Source organism: Mus musculus, chromosome 17 (assembly GCF_000001635.26).
Source record: "Mus musculus strain C57BL/6J chromosome 17, GRCm38.p6 C57BL/6J".
Taxonomy (NCBI): domain Eukaryota; kingdom Metazoa; phylum Chordata; class Mammalia; order Rodentia; family Muridae; genus Mus; species Mus musculus.
Genome location: NC_000083.6, coordinates 13,557,131 through 13,582,102, shown reverse-complemented (window position 1 = coordinate 13,582,102; position 24,972 = coordinate 13,557,131).

Here is a 24,972-nt window from a genome sequence, read left to right as displayed (position 1 = left end):
GGGTTATCTGGCGGTTGGACTTTGAGTTAACACAGCCTCTGAATTAGAAACATTGCAGGCTCTTGATCTCCTACATTTTTGGGTGAACTTTCTATCTGGTCAGTTTTCAAAGTACGGAACACATACACAGACACATAGGCACACAGACACATAGACACACACACACAAAGATACACATATACAGATACACACACACACACACACACACTGGGTACTACAAAAAAGGAGGTACAGCTCCTTTGCAGAATAAATCATCCAGTTTGAAGAACCATTTAGAGGGCCGGCATGGTTTTAACCTCTTCCCAGGGTCAGGCTAAGGAGCCCTGAGGCATAAGAAGAAGCCAGTTTCTGAGAGTTACTCAGAAGCTCCTGCTAGGGAGGCTGTCCAACTGCTGGCCTCCAATTGGACAGAGGAGAGGCCCTGTGTTGTTGCTGTCCTTGCTTAGACAGAGAATTCCTGTAGGACCTTGGAAGAGGGGTGTATGTGTGTGTGTGGGGGGGCGCATCTGTATCTATGTCTGTGTCTCTTTGTGTACATCTATGTGTGTGCACATGTGTACATGTGTATATGTGTGTATGTGTGTTTGTGTGTATGTGTGTGTGCCCCTAGCTCCCTCCTTGAGGCAGCTTTGGTAGGACTCTCAGCAGGACAGAGAGCATTCCCACGGGGGATTAGTCACACCAGTGTTGGGAAGGTCTGTGAGGTTCTAAGACAGTGTTGGTGAACAAAGATGTTTCTGAATAGAGAAGAGGCTGGCGTGCAGGGAATGGCGTGCAGGGAATACAGAAGTGTGTGAGGGCCCTGGACCACAGGGACCTGATAGCCAGACTATGGCCAAGATGCAAATAAAAACTGCAGAGGGAGTTTTGTGGCTTCTGGCAAGTGTGACATATTTTCTGTTATTTAAAGCTGTGGCTAAAATCCATAAACAACTTGACAGGTGAAGCTAAGATCTACCAGCCAAGTAGTGGCAAGGTGAGGAACGCTGGGATGAATGGAGGCCTAGGATGGGGAATGCTACTTCCAGTGTGGGCAGGGTTTGGGGGCAAGGTACCATCTCCTTAAGAGCAGAGTTCTCTTCATAGCTGTACGAAGAGAAGAATTCCTGAAGAGAGAACATGGACAAACCCTGGAAATTTTATGGCCCTTAGGCTCACCCCACCTTTTGCATTAGTAATCAATGTCACAGCCATCCCTGTTCTGTCACCTAAGCAGTGAGAAGAAGGACTCTTACAGTTGCACTCTCTGAGCCATAGACTAGATAGACTTGCTGGTCTATGAGAGCTGCCTATTCCCAATGACAAACCATGGTACAGGCATACATTTTTGGCAACCTACTTTTAATAAGGGTTCAACCTCTCCTCTATCCCACTACTCAGGAGAGGCAGTGGGAGAGAAAAGTTATCAGGATATGGGGGAAGTGGACCTGTTCCACAATAGTTCTCTGGGGGGTGATCCCAGTCTTCTTGGGCAGCAGTTCAGTCTCTTAGCAAACATCAAATATGATGTAAGCCGCTGCAAATCAGTCCTCTAGGCAGGCAGACACCACATACGAACCAGCAGCTACAGGCCAGTCCTTTCAGCAAGCAGACACCAGGTAGCTGTAATTTAATCATGAAGAAACTGCCAGGCTTGCCAACTGGACTGAGGTCAGGCCGTGGAATCAACAACTGTCACAGGAACCTCACGAGCAGTTCTTGGGCTAGTTTCTCTCAATGTCGGAGTTCTCACAAATTGAGCTCAACAACACTATGTAAAGTGAACCAATACATGTGTGTCTTCTGTGAAGAGTAGCAGGGCGAGGCAAACCAAACCAATGCTCAGTGCTCATCTCCCACTGTCTGTGGGGTCAGATTTCTACTCCTTCGACCCAGGACCTTTCATGTGTCTGTTATATCAAAACATCTGTCTGCTTCAGGAAAACTGTCTTTCATGTGTTTGTTTTATCAAGACATCCTTTCACCTGTGTACCCCAGCAAAACATCATTTGCCATAACTAACTTTCCAAAGAAACTAGAAGTTTCACCATAGCATCTGTGGGATTCTCCCAGATAGAATCTACCAGCCCCAAGAGCAGTCCACAATAGACCAAAGGCTGTTAGATTCCAACCTATATTGAAAAACAAGTCTATACTTACACAAAGTCTAAGCATATATGCAAGTAATATAGATATATATGACTTAGTGTTCTGTTTCTGTGAAGCAACTCCATGACCACAGCTACTCTTCTAAAGGAAAACGTTTGACTGAGGCTGGCTTACAGGTTCAGAGGTTAAGTTCATTATCATCCTGCCAGGGACACAAGCAGACATGGTGCTGGAGAAGTACATCAGGAGGAGCAGGCACCAGGAAGATGTTGGGCCTGGCTTATGCTTTTGAAACCTCAAAACTCATCCCCAGTGATATACTTCCCTCAATAAGGCCTCATCTCCTAATCCTTCTCAAGTAGTGTCACTCTCTGATGACCAAGTTTTCAAATCTAAGAGCCTATGGAGGCCGTTCTTATTCACCACCACACTATGTTATATCTTTAATACAATAGAGGCAAGCACCACCTTAATATAAACACACAAGTCCAGAGTTAATACATATCTCTCTACATGTCTCTCACACACATACATATATACACATCTACACATACACATACACACACAGGCATATATGTACACACATACACAAATACATACACACATATACACACATATACATGCATAATGCACACATACATATATACTCATACACACATACTCATATACATATGCCGCAGACCCTCTGGGCCCCTTTGTCTGCGTGGAATGGGTCTCTAGTCGCGGGTGGACAAAGCGTAGGATGAATTGACAGACAGAAGCACACAGGAGAGGTCGTGTGGAATCTGGATGTATTTTTCAAATTGAGCATCAGACTTTTTATGCAGAAGATAATAAGGAAGTTGGGTGACATATTCGCAAGGTACAAATGAGGTAACCGGAATCTTACATAAAACAGGAATGCAAACACAAAAGGTCTAAGGGGAACTACCTGGGATAGAATTTATTGTTAACAACTGGGATAAACAAGAGCTCTACCTAAGATTTACTAATCTTAGAAGCCAGGGTCAAGGGCTACTTGCCATAGTTCCTATTTTAGTCTATTGTATAGTCCACCTTCCCCTTAGGCCATTGTAAATACATGTGTATGGGTATAACTTCGCTATAGTTCTAAGTATCTATTCTGGTTCCTCCTTTGGTCTGAAACTTCCTTCTTCCTAGTGATGGTAAATTCCTGTATAAGGGAGTGACCCTGGTTTTATAGTGTAGTACTAGAAGCTATTCTGATTAGCAACATTCCTACTGAATTTCTAGCCCATGATCTTCCTCAAGGACGTTCTAGGACTGTTAGAACACTGGTGGAAGGCTTTAGCTATGTCAAAATTTAATCTTAAAAGGCACTTATAATAGGAAAATATTAAAAGAGAGCACGTAGATCCATACACTATACTAAACGCGGGAATGGAAAATTAATGCATGGGTTAAAGGGAACGCCAGACTCCAGGAGGAGAGCTTCCTTGAAGCTCTTTGCCTCATGAGTGACTTTTAAGCCTCTCTGCTTCAGCTGACTCGACCAGAGTGCGTGGCATACATACACATACAAACACACACACACATACATACATATACATACATGTACACATACATATACACATGTACACATGTATACACATACATACAAGCTGTAATTTGTAGCTGGTTCTGATTTTTAGGCTGTAGTTGCTGGGGAAGGGCTTCAGAGGGTCACCAAACTAATGGCTGATATGGCTGGGTTTTTTTTCCCTTGTATTTTGATGATTCATGATATTTTATGCAAGTGGATACAATTCTGAAATCTGTGGTTTTCAGAGAGAGGCAGGCGAGGTGCACCCCTGTTTTGGCAAAGATGTACACTTGTATCTCTGCTGCCTTTCTAGAGCCTGGCTCAGAGCTTCTCTGACTAGGGAAAGGTGCTGGCTGGCCCACTGGTGTCTTTCCTAGGCCAAAGTCTTACATGAGAAAGTAGCTGGCAGCTATACCTCAGGCACCAAGATGTTCACCATTCGTTATGACAAGGGAGCTGAGATAAAGGCCACCTTGAAGTCTGGGAAACTCAGCTGTTACCATGGCACCCAGTGGCTGGGTGGCATTTCTCCTGTTATGACGGTGTGACAGCATGCTCTCCTTCAGAGAATTCGTTTCTATGCCTTGGAGCTGAGCCCTCTCCTTAACTGCCTGCCACAAGTTTCATAAAGAAGGGCAACCCTGAGCAGCTTTATGAAGGAAAAAACAGGAGGAGATGCAGAGAGAAACATGGGTGGTGAGTGGGCCCTGGCTCTGGGCATGACCCACAAGGTGTCGTATACCTTGTCTCTGTGTGTGTGCTTGTGCAAACCCTTCCTAAGAGATGATAACTGTTCTGATGTGACACCTGTCCAAAAGCTTCACTGGGGACTGGCAGAGGGAGGTAAAGGGTCTGCCACACAAACATGAGAGCCCAAGTTTGAGACCTATACCATGAAGTTGGGAGTGCAGGTGTATGCTTGTAACCCAGGAGTGGAGGACAGATACTGCTAGCCGCTCTAGCTGAGTCACTGAGCCCTCCAGGTCCCAGTGAGAGACCTGAAGAGCAATGTGAACAGAACCTGGAAAGCAAAACCCAAGGTCGATGGCTGGCTCCCATATGTATTCCTTCCTCTCAAGAATATGTTCTCTTCATACTCACACTCGCACATGCACACACACATGCACATGCACACACGTGCCCATGGACACACACACACACACACCACACACACACATACTGGACTTGCTCAAGATTCAGATGAGAGCCATTAGACAACACTGTGTCTCTCACTAGAGCATAGCATGGAGATCTAAACACTGCCATTTTGATACCTGGTATGGGAACAGCTGGGGCCCACAGCTTGCTAACCTGGAGAGAGGAACCAACTTCGGGCACGATGATCCATATTTGGAATATTACAGCGTTTTGAAGGGTTCACTTTCAAGTAAAGTCTACCCTCTTTCTGGTTAATATGGCCGTGTCTGGTGGACAGTGGTGGAAGAGATGCCCTCCTGGGTGTCTTCATTTTAATTTGAGGTAAAACATTTATCACTCAGGGCAAGATGGGGCCCTTTCTGAACTGTCCATAGACCCGGTCCTCACTCTGCATTAAAAGCAGCTGTGGATCAGAGACTCCAGCTCGTCTCTATTCACATGGGAACCAATGAGCTGAACCACTTGACATACAGCTGGCTATGACATTGTGTGCAGCAGGTGGTGGTCGTGGGTGACTCGTGCATGTTAGATACGAAGTAGCTCCCCTCTAGGAGCTTAAATGAGACGCCGCCTCTCAGAATCTGAATTCTATGTCGCTGGAGCGCTGTTAGCCTCTCAGGATCAGGCACTTGCACTACCTTCACCACAAACAGTCTTTAAAAAAAACAAAGACTTAGGAACTGGAGAGATGATTCAGGGGTTAAGAGCACTGTCTGTTCTGCCAAAGAACCAGGGCTTAATTCCCAGCACCCACATGGCTGCTCACAACTGTCTGTCATGGCTGCTCACAACTGTCTGTCATGGCTGCTCACAACTGTCTGTCATGGCTGCTCACAACTGTCCGTAACTCCAATTCCAAGGGATCTGACCCCCTCATACCAATGCATTTAAAATATTTTTTTAAAGCAGAAAAAAGAACTACTTTTTTAAAAAAGATTTATTTATTTATTATATGTAAGTACACTGTAGTTGTCTTCAGACACACCAGAAGAGGGCATCAGATCTCATCACGGATGGTTGTGAGTCACCATGTGGTTGCTGGGATTTGAACTCAGGACCTTCGGAAGAGCAGTCAGTTCTCTTACCCACTGAGCCATCTCTCCAGCCCCAAAGAACTACTTTTTAAAAAAATTATGTGTATATGTGTTGGGGATGGGAGAAGGTGGGGAGAGGGCGCTATGTGCATATGACTGCAGAAGCCTGCAGAAGCCAGAGGGGGTCACATTTCCTAAAACTGCACAGTTAAGACTTAAACAAATGGTTGTGAACCCCTCAGTATGAGTGCTAGGAACCAAACTTGGGTCTTCTGCAAGAGAAACAGTACTCTTAGCCCCTGAACCATCTCTCTAGTCCTAATATAATCTCCTTAAAGCCGTGGTATCTTTAGGGACCAGTGGCAGGTAAGTCCAGTGGGGGCCCAAGTGGAGGTTGAGGGCTACCTTGGGCACCCCCACATCAGCATACTGTCTGGAATCCATATCAAGTTTGCTGTGCAGGTCTTCTTGGTTCCCTGGTTTGGTTCCCCACCAGTCAGTGTCATCTTTATGCAAACACAGAGGTTATTTCTTGTCCATGCATGGAAGACAGCACATACCTTGTACTGTCCGGGTTTATTTTTGTTTCCCCTGAAATCTGTAAGATGCTAAGGACTAAGATTATGGATTAGCTATTTTCTGCTTTTCCAGGGCCAACCAAGATGAACACACAAGACAAGAACTAGCCAATGGCAAATGGGTAACAGGAGGTAGGGGTATAGAGTAATTGCTTAGGAAATGCCAAGTGAGTGCCTAGAAATGGCCGGGAGGAAATGCTTAAGCAATGTCAAGTGAGCCTCCGTGAGCTCTCTGGTTCTGCTTTGGACCCCTGTCATAATCAGCCTAGGCACCCGATGGTTTTGGAGCTGCCTTTAAGAAGAATTATCTCCCCAGAGGTGTCTAGCTCCAGGCAGGTGGGCGTGGCTTCACATGCCTTTGTGAGCATATATGTGTGTGCATGGTGCCTGTGTGGTGACCCAGAAGCTATCATTTGGTGACAGGGGAGGGAGGCTCTCTACCAACTGACAGGAATAATGATTATAAACTACCTTTTCAAATCCCAGCTTCACACTGTTTGACTTCATAAATGGTTCCGCGTTTCCAGGGCTGAGTATGCAGTTGGGGGTGTTGCCGTATTGCGGGGACATTGGGGAAGAATAGCTAATGCAGATGATTGCCTGTGATGCTCTCTGGAAGTGCCTGGCTGATTAAATGCTGAAGGAAGAGTGCATAAGCGTTGGAATTTCAATTAAACACTCCTTTCATATCATCAGAGGAAGAAGCAATTTAATTTGTACTTCTTCTGGCCGCAGCTCCACAGCCCTGCCAGAAATTTGCAGATTGTGTCTCTGCGCTGTGCAGCTAACCCGCATCTCCAGGCCTAGACTCACATCTGTACCAACCTCAGTCCACCCAGAGCAGCAGAGTGAAGCTCACAGCCTTCCATTCCTTTCAGGGATCCCAGGGATGCTCTCCTTCAGGCTGCTCACATTAATTACCACAGAAAACCCGGTTTACCCAGAGGCAAAGAGTTGTGTGCAGACAGAGCCCACTGGGGTTTTGGGTACAGAGTCAAACGCTCTGAGAGTCACTCACCGTGCAAGTTTAATGAGAAACAGCCCCTGTGAGGGTGCTCTAAGTGACCAGGACCAGAGCAGCGGCAGCAGACTTCAGATCAAGAGAGAGTCTGAACTACAGCTCCACAGGGAGCTGCCACCTTCTCCTTTTCTATTTCCTCTCATACCATCTCCTTCTCTCTCACTTTGCTTCCTCTTCCTCCTCCTCTACCTCCATCTTTTCTTTTTTCCTCATCCTGGTTGTCCTCTTCCACCTGCCCCGTCAGTATCTCTTCTGAAGGGCCCCTCTGTCCACTGCCCCCTCAGTGCATCTCCTCAGTGTCTGTCACTGGCTTTTGTTTCTAAACCTGTTTGGACTGGACTCTGCTCTCTGCTCCCCAGGGGCAGAGGTTTCTCCAGTTACTTCCTGGTTCCACAGCCTGGGGCAACATGGCAAAAGGTGGCTTTTAGTGACTGTTGGTACTGAAACCTTCTCTGTAAGGCTTCCTTGCTAAAGCAGAGCATCTGTGTCCCTTGGTTTGGGGATGGCCTATTGCCCACTTCCTCCCTCAGTGGTCTTGTCCTCAGAGAGCCCAGACACATTCACACAAGGCCCTGGAACAGGCCACCACTGCTGCTTCCATATCAAATGGAGGAATGGGCAGGGTGATAGCCAAGTGTACAGGTTTGATTCCATCAGTATCACCTCATGATGTCATCTTTTTCCACATAGTTCAGGGCATTCCTCATGTATTCATGGTCACGACGACGAAGTACGTGAACCTCCATCAGTGCTGGTCAAATTAAACTATAGTGCCCCCAGCTGTGAATGTTGCTCAATGGCAATGATGAGAGGTTGTCCTGGTTTCTTTCTACTGCTGTAATCAACACCACAACCAAAAGGAACTTGGGGAGTGGAGTGGTTTGAACAGGTTTGTCCCCCATAGACTCATGTGTTTACATGCTTGGCCCACAGGGACTGATTCTCTTAGGAGGTGTGTACTTGTTGAAATAGGTATGGCCTTGTTGGAGGAAGTATATCACTATGGGCGAGAGCTTTGCCTGGCTGCCTTTGGAACAACATATAGATTTGTCAGCTTCTCCTGCGCCATGCCTGCCTGGATGCTGCCATTCTTCCTGCCATAATGATAATGGACTGAACCCCAGAACCTGTAAGCCAGCCTCATTTAAATGTTGTCTTTTGGAAGAGTTGCCTTGGTGTGTTTCTATGTGTCTCTGTTGTTCGGCCATGTTGGGCTGTTTCCCTTTGTTCCTAGGGCATTGCTTTTTGCTGCCCAGGTGCGGTCTCTGCTGTGAGTTGACCCCAGGGAGAGACAAGTGGGAGTCTGGAGTGCACTGCCGTGAAAATGGATCCACTTTAGAATGACAGGTATCTGGCAGCCTTTGTGTGAGCCTGCTTCAGTCACTTCCTTCACTGGTATTCGGAAAGACAGCAAGCCCAGCTGTTCCTTGGGGCCACGGTCGTGTGGCTGACTATGCCGTGAGGTGGCAGGGTTTCTTCTGACTTCCTCCTTTGCAGCTGAGTTCTTCTTGTTCTCCTTGTTCCAAGACAGACCAAGAGCTGTGGCTTTGCTCGTCTCGGTGCCTGTTTTAATGTCAAGTTGGGAAAATAGGTTTTATTTCTGCAGTTTTAACTCAATAGTAGCGTCTGTTGTTTTAAGAATCTGATGTCTCATGAGTTAATTTCTCCTACCTATCTCTCTCCCTTTCCCTCCCTCCCTCCCTGCCTCCCTTTCTCCCTTCCCCCTCTCCTCTCTCTCTCTGAGAAAAAAATCTAGAGTGTCATTTTTGACATTGACTTTGAAATGATAATGTGTGTTGCTCTGCAGGCTAAGCTTTCAGCATGATCCCAAGAACCCCTGAAGGCTAATGTGAACATATCGGCTGGCACAAGAGGAAGACTCCTTTAATTTTAACTAGAACATTCTTTTTTCCTTCTTTTGCTTTTTCGTACTGTAAGCATTTTTTTTTTAAACTAGTACCACCAAAGAGTGGCTTGCAAAGGACAGATGTGTTAACAATAGCAATTGCAGCAGCACTAGCTTCTGGCACGGGAGTCGAGCCATTCAGAGCTTCCTTTGTCCCAGGAATTCTATGATCTGTAGGTTGTAGTCTAAGAAACACAAGGGTAGCAGACTGAAGGCCTACTTCCTAGTGCCTGAAACAAACATCTACCCCTCCCTGTTTGTCCCAAAGCTCCTCCCTACACACACACACACACACACACACACACACACACACACACGCACACACACGCACCAAGCTTCCTCCTTCTTATCTTAGTGCCTTACTGAACTTCTTATCTTAGTGCCTTACTGAACGTGGAGCTAAAGGCCTGCCTGCCTTCATGGGTGACAATGGCTCCCGTGAGCTGTCAATATGGTCTTGGAGAAAGTTGATAAGAGAACTGCCCAACTCTAGGCCAGGGCTGCCTTAGCTAGTTATATTTCAAAATGTTCTTCATAGCAGAGGGCAGCCTGTGCCCTCACTCACCCAGTGCATTGTGCTAGCTCCTTACTCTGATGGTAGCCTGGAGGTAGCCGCCCCACCCCCACTTCAGGAACTGATACTCAAGTGAGCCAGGAGGTTCAAGTACACAATGGTCCAGAAGAAAGATGAGTGATGTTCACCTGTGTTAGCATTAATCTGGCCTCTTTCTTTTTAAAACACACACACACACACACACACACACACACACACACACACACACACACACACAGAGGATGTCTCTAGTTCTTGTGATCAGGACTTCATTTGGAATAGGGTCTTTGTAGGTCTTATCTTGTTAAGAGTAGGCCTGCTTTTGTTTTGTTTTTTCAGAGAAGAGTTAAGTAGGGAATGGAGACTCTGCCGTAGGGCATGAGATGGCAGAGTTAGAGGCTGCCTTATGCAAGCCAAGGAGAAGCAGAGACGACCAGAAGATGCTGGGACTCCAGAGAATCTTGTGAAGATTCTCTCTATCCCCGCCCAGGGCAAGGCTCTGTGGACATTGCCATTTCCCACATCCGGTAAGCAGACATGTTCTAGTCCCAGTTTGAGGCCTGTTGTGGCGGCTCTCAGACCCATCTTCTTAAACCTTTTCTACTTTCAAGTCCTTTTTGCCCAAGAAATTTTTATCTGACGTCAGGTATTCAGGAATATAAAATAGGGATCACTGGGTAGTGGTGGCACACACCTTTGATCTCAGCACTTGAGAGGCAGAGGCAGGAGGATTTCTGAGTTCAAGGCCAGCCTGGTCTGCAGAGTGAGTTCCAGGACAGCCAGGACTATACAGAGAAACCCTGTCTCGAAAAACAAGCAAGCAAACAAACAAACAAACAAAAAAAGGGATCTAAGTCAAACATTTACCAATTATAAATCATAATCGTTAGGATTAGGCAGCGAAAGGTCCCTTGTTGGGTTTGGACATACATAGATCATGCCACGAAACAGGTCTAATGGAGAGGAGTACTGGGGGAGGGGGAGAGGGAAGGGGAGGAGGAGCAAAGGGCCATCAGAGTGGGGACATGAGAGTTATAGAGACAGACCGAGTAGGAACATGTGAGAGAGATACAGACAGACAGGAAGGCAGAGAGACAGGGAGACAGGAAAGAAAGAAAGAGGGCTGTGATGCCAAGAGAGACCTTGTAAAGGGTGCCCGTGTCACCCAGGAACATACACAACTCTTGGGACATGGGAAATGTGTTGGGCCTGGCAGTGGGAGGCAATGATGTAAGCAGCTGAGTCACTGAAAGGCAGGCTGGAAGAGCACCTGATTTACAACGCTAATGAAACCTATTTTGAGACAATTCTTTGTAATATTTATAATTTTGCCATTTATCAAACACAATGGAAAGCTTGTGTACTAGTGAGACGGATGTGCTTGGTTAGTCTAACACAGGGAATTACGTCTTGGCTGAATGTTTGATATTTCAGGGCACATAACATTTTTATTTCTCAGCGTTGGTTGATATTTTGGCTTTATGAGAGTCAATGCTGAGCTGCCTCTTTGCATAAGTCAGCAGAACCGACTGACAGTTCGTTTGGAATCATTTCAGAAACTGTTGGAAATTCTGTCCTAATCTTAAGATAAAACTGATTGCATAGTTTGCTTGTTTGTTTGTTTTTAAAAAACTGTTAGTCAAGAACTCAAACTGCAACTGTTTTTTTTAAAAAAAAGCTATATACTCTGCTTGTGTGGTGATAAATATAGCCTTAATCTTAACACTCAGGAGGCAGAGATGGGTGGGTTTCTGTGAGTTCCAGGTCAGCCTGGTTTGCATAGTGAGTTCCAGGACAGCAAAGGTTACTTAGTGAGACTCTGTCTTACAAAATCAAAAAAAAAAAAAAAAACCAAAAAAAAACAAAAAAAACAACCAAACATTCCAGCACAATCCAATGCAAAGATGTACTCATTTGAATGTATAGTAAATTCAAGTCCTAATGCATGCTGGGGTCATGCCTGAGCAGAGGACGTTCATGGAACTTCACTAGTATGATGTATGTCCTGGCTGCATGCAGATACAAAGATCGTGTGTCATGGGTTTGGAACCAAGGCTGCAGAAGTCTACTGAAGGAATATGACTTTTGTTTGTTTGTTTGTTTGCTGCATGTTCAGAAAGCATTACACTTCGCTGAAATTCAGTGATCGGCCATGTGGTGGTTTAACTCAGAATGTCAGGGGGCTCATACATTTGAATACTGGGTTCCCAGTTGATGGTCTGTTGGGAAGGATTAAGAGATGTGGCCTTGAGAATGGAGAGGTAGCTCAGTGGTTAGGAGCACTAATTGCTCTTCCAGAGGTCCTGAGTTCAATTCCTACCAACTATATGGTGGCTCACAACCATCTGCAATGAGATCTGATGCCCTCTTCTGGTGTGTCTGAAGACAGCTATATTTTACATATATGCATACAATAAATAAATAACTCTTTAAAAAAAAAGAGGTGTGGCCTTCTTGAAGGAGTGTCCCTGGGGTAGGCTTTGATGTTTCAAAAGCCAACACCAGGCCAGTGCTAGATCTCTCTCTCTCTCTCTCTCTCTCTCTCTCTCTCTTTCTGGAGCAGAGTGAGCATTCTTAGCCCCATGCCTACCCACCCGCCACCATCTTTCCTACCGTGATAATAGACTAACCCTCTACAATTGCAAGCAAGACCATCGTTAAATGCTTTCTTTTAGAAGAGTTGCCCTGACCAGGGTGTTTCTTCACAACAATAACTAAGACATCCTACATTCAGTCAAATGACTTCAAGTGGGGGATCACGAATTGTAGTTTAAGATGCTGTGTTCCCAGGACGCCAGGCCTCTAACAGAGCACATTAGATGCTACACTGGAAAATGATCCTCATAGACATGGGGCTCCACCCTCCGCCCCACCCTCAGCTTTGTATTACATCCACCATTAGAGAGCAAGAAGACAGAACAGAGTGCTCCCCAGCACGGGCTGAGTGACTTTAGATCAAAGCCCCTCCATGCTGGGGGTGCAGACTACCACTCCTCCACCTGACTCAGGGATGCAACTAGGTTCATCTGAATACTCTTGGACAGAGCCTTCTTCCGAGCTGTGTGTGTTCCCCGCCTCACAGGGAAGTGTCGCTGTCCCTGTGTACTTCCGTTTCCAGGTCTTGTGACTTTGACAGCAACAGGAGTGATTTTAATCCCCATCCCCACAGCTTTTTGCATTTTACACCTGTTGAGGACTCTGCTATCCTTGCCAGAGGCAGGGTTCTTTCTAGCTCCCCCTGGTAGAACCCAAATGCACGCTTCCCTTTTGACTCTTAGTTTTACCCATGAACACACATGTGCAGGTCTTCACCCCACTGTCCTGTTTTTCCTCTGCAGGACACTCTGTGATGAGGGGTACACGTTCACTGCTGGAGGCAGAGGCCTCTTCAGGTTCCCAGTGGAAGATGGGCTGTCATGGAAGCGCACCCCCATCTCCGCTCACCCTGGCTGTGCTCCTTGAAGGTACCTGGGGATGAAGCAAGGCTCTGCTATACCCACAGATCCAGGGAATCCAGTCCCCTGCTTCTGGTTCCAGGAACAGACATTCTACTATCTGGGTGACCTTGTTCATTGGGTCCCTCGGCTCACCGAGTTTCTGTTGGCTTCTCTCCCTCTTGTCCTGTAACCAAACACCAATGGCACAAAAGACTTAGCTTTTTCGCTCTTTTTTTTTCATCTAAAGTGCACTGACATGCATTCTAAATGTGGGAATTTAAAAAGAAAAAAAATGCTTTGGCCCTGTCACCCCGAGGAAGTGTCTCCAGATCTGACTAGCTCATTTCCAGATAAAGTTGTAGATACTTTTGTTAAGTGCTTACTGTATGCCAACACTAAAAACACCTACTGTGTGCCAACACTGTAAGTGCCTACTGCGTGCCAACATTGTACTCAACACCAGGCTTGTATTTTCACTACATTTATCATAGTCCCACCAGGTTTTCATTATCATCATTGAACAGCTGAAAAGGCTGGCTCAGGACAGTGAAGCTCTTTTTTTTTTTTAATTTATTTAATACATAAATACACTCACTGTAGCTGTCTTTAGATTTTAGACACACCAGAAGAGGGTGTCAGATCTCATTACGGGTGGTTGTGAGCCACCATGTGGTTGCTGGGATTTGAACTCAGGACCTCCAGAAAGTCAGTGCTCTTACCCTCTGAGCCATCTCACCAGCCTGCCAGTAAAGCTCTTATGATCTTAGGGTTAGTTACTGGAGGGCTGTAAGCTATGCTAACACATGTGCTATGGCCTCTGTACACTCCTGAATGCTGGCCCACACATGAAATCCACAGCCCAGGCACACACATACACAAGGAACACACAGTGCTCCCACACACCTGCACACAAAGAACATATAAGATACATAAACACCTGTATACCCAGAGCCCATAGTGCATGTGTACACATGCACTCACGAGTGCACACACACACACATACCCTTGCACATGGAGCCCATAGCATATACACCTGTGCACATGGAAAAACACAGCACACACACACACACACACACACACACACACACACACCTGTACCCAGGGAGAACACACATACACAAACTTGCACACAGAGGTCACAGCATATGCACATACCTGCACACGTGTATATAGTCCACTACACACAGCACACACACTTCGGAACACCAGAAATTCCACAGCACCTACACACACACACACACACACACACACACACACACACACAGAGCAAGACTACAGTATATGCATATACCCACACCCACATAACCCACAACACAAACCTACAAGCATGAAATCACTAGCACAGACACGCCTACACACACCAAGCTGACAGCTAGCTCCTTTGCACACATTTGACCACCCTCCATACCAAAAAAATCAAATCAAATCAAAACAAAACCACCCTGTTGTCTTCTGTTCTGTGTTTGGATGGGCTCAAGCCAAGACTCATGAAGGGGTAGAGGCGGTGCTCCAACTCTTCTGAGCTCTGTAGCTTGGCTGGGTAGTGAACTGAGGGAGTAGTGCACACCGCTGGAGTGGGGAAAGTACAGGTGCACTGTGGGAAGGCATCCTCAGCCTGTCCCGCCTGCCCCCTCCGATCCTGCCACAGACCCCTGTGAGTGCCTTCTGGGTCCAGGGGAGCTCTGCCAAGCCTGTAAGAAGTTTTAATCCCAGAGGGCTGGCTGTAAACATGGTACCTGCCTGTGTTGCTGCTGTGGAGGTCAGGCCCAAAGGGTCTCCATTATCTTCATTCCTGTGGTGCAAGTTCCAAACCTGTCCGGGAACATGTTCGACCTGCCTTTCTGCCTTTCTGCCTTTCCTCTCAGATCGAGACCTCAGTCTTCAGGGATTTAGGAACCTGGTGTCTTCAGGTCCAACCTGCCTGCCCTGGTGCAGGTTCCCAGAGCCTTTCAGACGTGCACGGGCAGAGCCGTGCTCACAGGCAGTTAAGCTCCTCAGAGGATCAGCATCTAAGACTTCTGGGTTCTGGGACTTGAGGGTAAGGAAGGCAGGATGTTGTTGAAGATGAGAAGTGAAGGGCAAAGTCGAGACCCTTCTCCAGACCCTTCCCAGCCAGGACTCGGCCAGTCCCTGTAGCCGTGTGCACTTGAACCTGGCTGGAATATTAAATAGGTTCTGAGTAGGTGTGGACTACCTCCTGAGCTGGGGTCCACTATACCTCTGATGTCACACCTGTAACCACTACCCTTCTGGTCACAATTCAGGAGACACAGTGAAGACCAGGAATCTCACTGTTTTCCTGCATTCAGCAAGATGCAAGCCCCAGACTCAACTCTCTCTCTCTCTCTCTCTCTCTCTCTCTCTCTCTCTCTCTCCCTCTCTCTGTGTGTATGTGTGTGCCTCTCCTGTGACTAAGACTCCTCTGATCTTTCTCAAAACAAGAGAGCTCAGCCCTTGCAACTGGTTTCCACACCTGAGAATGCCAGAGGTCCTTGAATCTTGGGGTTTCTGCCGCTCTCTCTGTCTCTCTCTCTCCTTTTCCTCCTAAGCCCTGTACCACATTAGAGTCCTTCCTTTCCATGCATCCATGGCGAATGCGCAGTGTGTACCCATTCTAGAGTGAGTGCAGACAGTTAACATCGTTTTATCTTGTTCTTTTCCATGTGTGTCTGTGTGGTTTGCAGCTTTACATGTGTATGTATGTTTCCATGTGTACTCATGTGTATGTATGCTTCCATGTGTATACATGTGTATGTATGTTTCCATGTATACACATATGTATGTTTCCATGTGTACACATGTGTATGTATGTATGTTTCCATGTGTATGTATGTTTCCATGTACACACATGTGGGCATATGTGTATGTGGGTGTGTACACATTTGCTCATTTTTGTAGAGGCCTGAGGTTGGCATTAGGAATCATCTTCACTCTCTCTTCTACCTTATTAAATGAGGCAGGGTCTCTCAATCAAGCCCAGAGCTTACCAACATGTCTAGTTTTGCTAGCCAGCCTGCTTTGGGGATTCTGTTTCTGCCTCAGTCTGGAATTACAACTGGGCTTTCAGGGCCGCCTGGCATTTTATGTGGGTTGTGGGGATCTGAACTCTGATCTTCATGCTTTTTTGGCAAGCACTTAACCACTGAGCCATCTTTCCTACCATAGGGTCACTCCCTCTGTGTGCACACAGGTGTTGGCACCCAGGGCCTTGAGTAGCACATTCTGGCTGCCTTTGCACAAGGCCTTATAGCTTTGTAAACAGAAATTTACTAAACATGATTCTTGACTTGGTTAGATTTCCATTGCTGTGAAAAGACACCATGACCAAGGCAACTCTTATAAGGGACATTTAATTGGGGCTGGCTTACAGGTTCAGAGGTCCAGTCCATTATCATCATAACAGGAAGCATGGCAGCATCCCAACGGGCATGGAGCTGGAGAAATTGAGAGTTCTACATTTTCATCCAATGGAAGGCAGGAGTGGAATGACTTCTAGGCAGCAAGCAGGAGGGTCTTAAAGCCTAGTCTCCCCTCCCCCACCCGCAGTGGCACACTTCCTCCAACAAGGCCACACCTACTCCAACTAGGCCACACCTACTCCAACAAGGCCACACCTACTTCAACAAGGCCACTCCCCGGGTTAAGCATATTTAAACCTCAACAATTCTGGAGATTGAAAGCCAAGATTAGGTTTACGGTGTAGATGACTTTCTAGTTCATAGTGGCACCTCTTAAAGTCCCACCAGGTGCATGGGTGATTGGAACTTTCCGCAGTCTCAGTGAGGGTGCAGACTTCCCCATGACTACCCTCATGACCTCATCACCTCCGCAAGCCTGCTTCCTAACACTAGCTTCTCGGAGGAGTTTCCACAGATGACTTTTGGAAACACAGACCCAGACCGCAGCTGCACCCTCAAGTTGAATTGTTCCCAGACACTTGATAGAGCTTTCTAGCAACTCTAGAACGTGAATCCAGCAGGTGATGACAGGTGACAAAAGCACTTTCAGAATGCTGACACCAGGGTCTGGCAGTGGTGGCACTCGGGAAGCAAAGGTAGATGGGTCTCGAGGTGATGATAATGGACTGGACTTCCGAACCTGTAAGCCAGCCCCAAAGGTAGATGAGTTCGAGGCCAGCCTGATTTTTCTTGCTAATCTCCCTGTTTGTTTTGAGACCTTTTCGTTAAGTGTAGTCTAGGTTCCCTTGAACATGAGATCTTCTTGCTTCACCCTTTCAGTGCTGGGATCAGGAAAACTTCCCACACCCCTGGTTTGCACTACCATACACTGCCTGTGTAAAGGCACCCTACACAGCTCCCTGACATATGTTCCCTGGCCTCCCCGCTCTCTGAAGGACTAGAATAGCCAATGTACATCTAAGTATAGCATCATGACAAAGGAGCAAAGGATTCGGTGCCTGGGACAGGAATGGGGAGAGCTTAGGGCTGGCCTCTGAGATACAGACTAAGAACCAGGGTCCCCCCCCCCCCCCGCCAACCCCTGTTGCCTCTACTTGCCCTTCAGAGTGCTCCAGAACCTGTGTCCTCTGACTCCCACAGTCTCAACCCTTCTCCCTGCTTTCAGTCCCTGGATGGGGTAGACTCTGCAGATCCTCTCTGCCTCACAGGCTGAACCAGGGTATTGACAGTGGTTTCCAGAAGTTCCCATCATTCTGCACTCATGCTTGTCTTCAGCGTGGCTGGCCGAGGGACCCTTACATGGGAGCATGTTTGAGCCAAGCCCTTGAGTGGTACCTACCAGTTCCTGACTCCACCCCCAGTTCACAGAGAAAATAAAATAGACACAGCGTTGAAATCAGGATTTCTTTTTTCTTCACCCAATACAGGAAATATCTGGAAACTAGTTAACACTAGGTGTTCTGCTGGCAAACACTATTTTCCATTTTCCTCTTGTGGTTTTATTTATCGACATTTGAATCATTATGTTGTTATGACTTCCTTTCTATTTCAAACAATTTCCCCATTCTACCGCATTTTATACCCACAATTTTGTGTTCTTTTTCCTAAAAATCTATTCTCTGCAATTATGCATTCCTGGGCCTCCTGGAAAGCCTCTTGGAATGTGGCTGGTCCCTGGCCAGCTCAGCCCCTTCTCACCTGGGTGGAGGGGTCACTGTATCCATCAACTGTAGGACTGGGACTTGGATAACACAGGACCCAGGGTCTTGATCCACTGTAGAAGTTAGGTCTGGTTCTTTCTTCCAACCTCATGCTCCCAGAAATAAGACTCAGATTTAAAATATACTCACAAATACCTCGACACTATAGCTAGGCTCTTCTCTGATGAGATCATAACTTAGGATAACCCATTTGTTCTAATCTAAATACTGCCACATGGCTGGTTACCTGTGCTCAAGTACTGTGAGTCCATCTACTCGTATCTTCCTGGGTGAATCTCGAGCCTGGCTCTATCCCAGAATTCTCTCTGCCTCCCGGCTGTTCCACCTTCTAGTCTACCCTTTCCTAGAGGCCATAAGTTTTTAATTGACAGGTGATGTAACCATACAATAGATGTGATATTCTTTCTACAACCCACTGACAGCAGTCTGTTTTCAATTTGTTGAGCCTGCTATAGGACTTCATTGAGCCTTTCAAGCAAAGCAGATGGCAGAAGTGGGAGGTAGACCCAGGCATTTGTAGGTAGACCCAGATGCCTCAGCCTACTCATCACCAGAGACAACTTGCACCTACTTCTTTTGTTTTTGTTTGTTTGTTTGTTTGGTTGGTTGGTTTTTGGTTTTGTTTTTAGGATTTGATCACAATACATTAGTTTTAAAATTGCTGTTCTTTTCTTTTTTTATTAATTAATTAATTTTTTTTACATTCCATTTTTATTCCCCTCCCCATCCATCTCCTACTGTTCCATATCCCATTACTCATCCCCAACCCCTGTGTCCACGTGGATGTCCCCCCCCCTCCCCCGTGCCACCTGAACTCTAAACTCCCTGGGACTCCAGTCTCTTGAAGCTTATGCACCTACTTTTTTATGGACCATATTTCTGAGTGTTCTGTGAGCATAGAAGGGGCTGACCCTGTAGCCTGCAGTGCTTAGAGCTGAATATCCAAATAGGAAAAAGCCTCTTGGCAGGAGGCTAACACCGATGGTGGGATGGCAGGGGTCTGGTAAGGGAGGCTGACACTGATGGCAGCCTGGGGAGGGAGGAGTTGCGTGAGCAAGCAGGTGAATATGTACGTGGACAGATGGTGAGTCAGTTAATGATAGAGCGAGTGACTGGGTAGAGGAGTGAGTGAGAGCACGTGAAAGAATCAAGCATGAACGAAAGGGTGGATGAGCGAGCAAATGAGGTGTGGATGGATAAGTGTCAGTGAGTGAACTGATGAGGGAGGGAGGGAAAGGTGTATGTGTGAGCGGGTGGGTGGATGAGTCAGTGAGTGATGGAGGAAGTGGGTGGATAAGTGCACAAGTGAGTGTGTGAGTGTGTGAGCAGGTGGATAAGTGTACAAGTGAGTGTATGAGTGATGGACAGATGTAGAAGTGTGTGAGTGAGTGATGGGTGAGTGGGTGAGTGTGCTCCAGAGCACACAAGTATCTCGAGCGAAAGCAGCAGGTGGGAATGAACAGATTGTCTCTGTGGTTCTAAGATGGCACCTGTCACTTGCCATTGTTGGGCTTCATGGCTCTGACACACTGATACCATGCAGACTTCCAAAGCTTGTTTCATGTCTGCACTACCATGTATCCTGATGGCGACTGTCATGACCTAATGCTCCCCTGCTGTAGATTGTGTGGGCTTTCCATCTGGGTATCAGCTGGGCTGGTTTTCTGTGTGAACTGCATCTTGCTGCTTCGGGCTTGTGTACAAACCTCTACACACTGCAACACATTATTTCTACTGTATATGGATAAACACATTCAGTGAATGTATTTCAAGTTCTTACCTGAGTCAGGAACATCCCTTAGAGAAGCAGAAAACAAAATGCCCAAAGCCATCCAGGGGGCACAGGGTATGTATGTGTGTGTGTGTGTACACATGTGTGTATGTTCATGTATGTGGGCATGCATTTGTGCATTTGTGCTTGTGCATGTGTGTATGCATGTGTGCATGTGTGTGTGTGTGCCCTGCCTGGTCCCTGCTCTTGGTGACTTTTGTCCTTTCCGCTCCTTAGCGATGGCTTTACTATTGAAATGATTTCCTTATTCTGGTGTGAATGCCAAAGAAAATAGTGAAAAAAAATCACTATATCTGACTCCACGGGACCACGGCCAAGGGCTGGCCATTTCTCTAATTAGACACAGGACCACACCCACGGGAAGAGCACTGCTCTAAGTGGAACTCCCATCAACTTTATCCTTTCAGCTGTGGGTAAAGGACATGCACAGGTGTGTGAGGTTGGGGGTCGTGTATTGATGGCATTTGGTAGATTATAAAAATCATGTGGTAATTGGCCGTAAGTGGCCGTCAGTGCTGGTCTCACTTAGCAGACTGATGCTTCACTCTTGGGCCCAGGGTCCTGGCTGGTGTGGCATCAGTGTTTCTCAGCTGCTTGTACAGCTCATAGGGAGGTGCCTATGGTGAGCTCTCTTGAAAAGCAGTGGGGTGTGGCTCTCAATTCCAGGGTGGGTTTTGGAGGTTATGGTGGAGCAATGTGCACACTTTGGTCACAGCCCAGTGTTCTTAGTAACACCCGGTGTCCTGTAAGCCACTTTGCTTCTCCCACCAAGGGGCTTATGGCCTGTGAGGTACACTCAGCAGTGACACATTGAAGGTGACCCAGCTGCGAGCATGAAGGTCTCAATTAGAGGCAGCTAGAATCTCTCTTCAGGACCACCTAATCGCTGGTCACAGGGTAGACATTTTCACATTGAAGTTTTAATTTCAAAGTAAGTCGTGCGAAAAATGTTTTCTCGGAGCTAAAACGTATACAACTGCCCTTGGTGAGGTGGAGAGTTGGATGAGTTTGCTGGGCTATTTCCAGGTGTCTTTTTGTGTTTAAACTAGTCCTGGTAGAGACGTGGGGGGTGTGGGAGTGGGGGGAGGGTGCCGGGCCAGGACAGTACCATGTCCTGAGTCAGCATCCTGCCCATCTCTGGGATTCCTTACTTTGAGAACTTCAGTAGATAGCACACCATGAGAAAGATGCTGCGAGGTTGTGTCTTACCACGAGTTTGGGAAACAGGGTGCATTTCACTGGGGAGAGCTGATCCCCGGCACCAGGACCTTATGGGGGACAGTAGTGAAGAAAGAGTGGAACACACAGCAGAGAGCTCTGGAGAACTGACTAATGAATGGAGTGGCTGTGAAGATCCAGAGTGGGAGGTACTTATGCCAAGCAGCCAAGGGTCCCAGGTTACGGGGACTAAGACACCCATAGGAAGCAGGGAAGCGCTGTCAGGATACAGGGAGTACAGACTGGATAACATAGGGCTGGCTGTTCCCTCCTGGTACTTGGTGATTCTCAGTAAGATGCTAAGTCACAGCTGAGGTGTACAAGCACAGTGCCTGAGCCTTTAGACTTCCCCTCTCAAGTTGGGTGACGTGCTCTATCTAGTGCAGTAGTTCTCAACCTGTGGGTCCTGACCCTTTGTGAGCATGGAGTGGGGTCGGGTGGGGTGGCGTGGGGTGGGTTGAAGGACTCTCACAGGGGTCTCATATAAGATATCCTGCATATCATCCGATATTTACATTACAACTCATAACTGTAACAGAATTGCAGTTATGAAGTAACAACAAGACAATTTTATGGTTGGGGGTCACCATAACATGGGGAATGGCATTACGGAGGTTGAGAATCACGGAGCTGATGTCAGAGGCTCAGGAATGGTGGGCAAGAGCTTACAGTCCATTTGGTCAGCTTCTGTCTGCCTCTCCCCCCCACCAGCCCCACCTCAGACAGTGAGGGGTAAGATCCTCAAGTCCACTTTGTATGATTGGGGACATTTTGTAGCCTTTGCAGTTTTTGAAATTTGTTAGTATGTGCCAATTATGAGAAAACATGAAACACTGAAACCTGGTGTGTAGGGGCTTTTGTATTGAAATATGTATATCTCCATATGGCTCTTGTTCTGGACTCCAGCCCGACCGGGACCTAGCTGTCTGTGTCAGTGACACCTCAGGGACAAGAGGTCAGTGGCACAGGCCCTTGGCATCTTTTCTTTGATGACAGTCAGTATAGAGTACGGATTTTACAGCACAGTCATCAGAGCCTGATAGTCATCACTCCTGGCCACGGTCCCTTTCTTACCTTTACTGGTGGTTAAAGAACAGCCTGAGAACAAACTGGGACAGGCTGGGGAGAGGGGCAGCCGCCTCCTTGTTTGGTGGCTCTCACTCTCACTGCTGCCGTCCTAGGGCTGTGTTCTCAACACTGGGCCAGCACCTTATGGGCAAGGACCCAGGCACTCCTCAGTTTCAGAAGTGCATATTTTAATTTTTTGTTTTCCGTGTTCTGTAGAATCAAGGGTGTGCTTTAATAAGTTGCTTTTAAGTTTTATTCCATTGCTCAGACTGTTAAAATTACTAGTTCCCTGGGAGCTGAAATGCTCCTCAATTCTCTTTGTGGTTCTGAGAGACTGCCTTGTAAGGTATTAAAGACTACTCCTGGACTGATTAAAACACAGGCCGGAGAGACACACCTCGATTGGTTCTCCTTGCCTTAGAAAGGACTGCAGGCATTAAGGGTGATGAGATACTTCAGTGAAGTGCTGGGTGTGGCCCAGCTCAGTTTCCACCCCACCCCAACCCACAACTCTCATGGGATCTTGGGAGTCTCATGGGCCCCTTCACACCTGATTACCAACCCCCGGGGTTTGGGTCACTCCTCTTCTCTTCTCTTCTCTTCTCTTCTCTTCTCTTCTCTTCTCTTCTCTTCTCTTCTCTTCTTTCTTTCCCCTCTGTTGTTTTTATTTCAAGATGACATCTCACTGTGTAACCCTGGCTGTCCTGGGATTCACCCTGTAGAACAGGCTGGCCTTAAACTCACAGAAATCCACCAGTTTGTACCTCCCAGGTGCTTGGACTAAAGGTGTGAGCCACCATGTCTGGCCTGGACTGCCATTTTCTTTGGCAGAAACAAGACCACGGGAAAACTGTTCAAAACTTTTCACTGCTGTGCCCCTGTGTACCCTGCCCATGCAGATGCCAATCTTTCCAAGACGGGGGTGGGGGCGCTTAGGGTAGACCCCAAGCCTACATCTTATATGTATATTCACCCTAGGCAGCAACATACTGCACAGTGAAGCTCAGGTTCTGGACATATATGGGAGAAGAGAAGATAGCAGCTGTTGAATCAAGTGAAGACTGATGTGAATGTCCTACACTGGGCTTTAGTGGTAATGAACTGAGACAGGCAGGGACTTAGTCACTGTAGGACTGGCCTTCATGGAAGAGTCAGTGGGGAACTCCTGGGTCCAGAGCAGGGACGGTGGTCCCTGACAGATAGCACCCGGAGGATGGTAGCCTGTCCAGAGACACCTATGTGTCACACATTCTGAGCAAATCATGTATAGTGACTGGGTGCCAGATTCCTATTGTACGCAAGCTTATTTAGAATTTAAAGCTAATCTCAGTATGTATAAACACTGTGCCACACAGTTCTTTATTTATTATATGTAAGTACACTGTAGCTGTCTTCAGACTCATCAGAAGAGGGAGTCAGATCTCATTACAGATGGTTGTGAGCCACCATGTAGTTGCTGAGATTTGAACTCAGGACCTCTGGAAGAGCAGTCAGTGCTCTTAATCGCTAAGTCATTTCTCCAGTCTGCCACACCGTTCTTGATATTGTGATTTGGAGTTAAAGATGAGAAAACAAAGGGTCAATTAACAACATGTCATGGCTGTATTACATATCCTAGAGCCAAGTATGTTTGTGACTCTTGAGTCCCCTCTACCCCACCCCCACCCTTCCACTGAGATGCTTTTTCCTACACTGGAAGTTATAGGGTTGAAGCCTGAAGTTATAGGGGATTCTAGAGATGTTCGGAATTCTCTCCGAAAGAAGCCATGAGGATCAGAGAAAACTACAAACATGGGTGTCTCACAAATGCTTTCCCCCATGGAGCCACAGGGAGCAGTGAGCATGGCACTGCTGGACCCTGTGGCCTTTTTTTTTTCTTTTTAAATATTTATTTATTATTATATCTAAGTACACTGTAGCTGTCTTCAGATTTCAGATGCACCAGAGGAGCGTCAGATCTCATTACAGATGGTTGTGAGCCACCATGTGGTTGCTGGGATTTGAACTCAGGACCTTTGGAAGAGCAGTTGGTGCTCTTAACCACTGAGCCATCTCTCCAGCACCCCCTGTGGCCTTTTTAAGATTGGCATTGTTTCCAGCACTTGGGAGGCAGAGGCAGGTGGATTTCTGAGTTCCAGGCTAGCCTGGTCTACAAAGTGAGTTCCAGAACAGCCAGGGCTACACAGAGAAACGCTGTCTGGAAAAACCAAAAAAAAAAAAAAAAAAAAAAAAAAAAAAAGAGATTGGCATTGTTCATTGAACAAGAGGTCTGAGATGGGGACTAGAAGCCATGGGACTGGCTTGAGTGTACAACTCAAGGAGAAATTATAAGGGGAAATTGTTCGAGGTTGAGAGATCTGCAGATGAAAGAGAATTTGAAATATTTTCGTGGTTGCCACCGTGTGTTTGTAAAAATAAAACGTATAAGATTTTGTG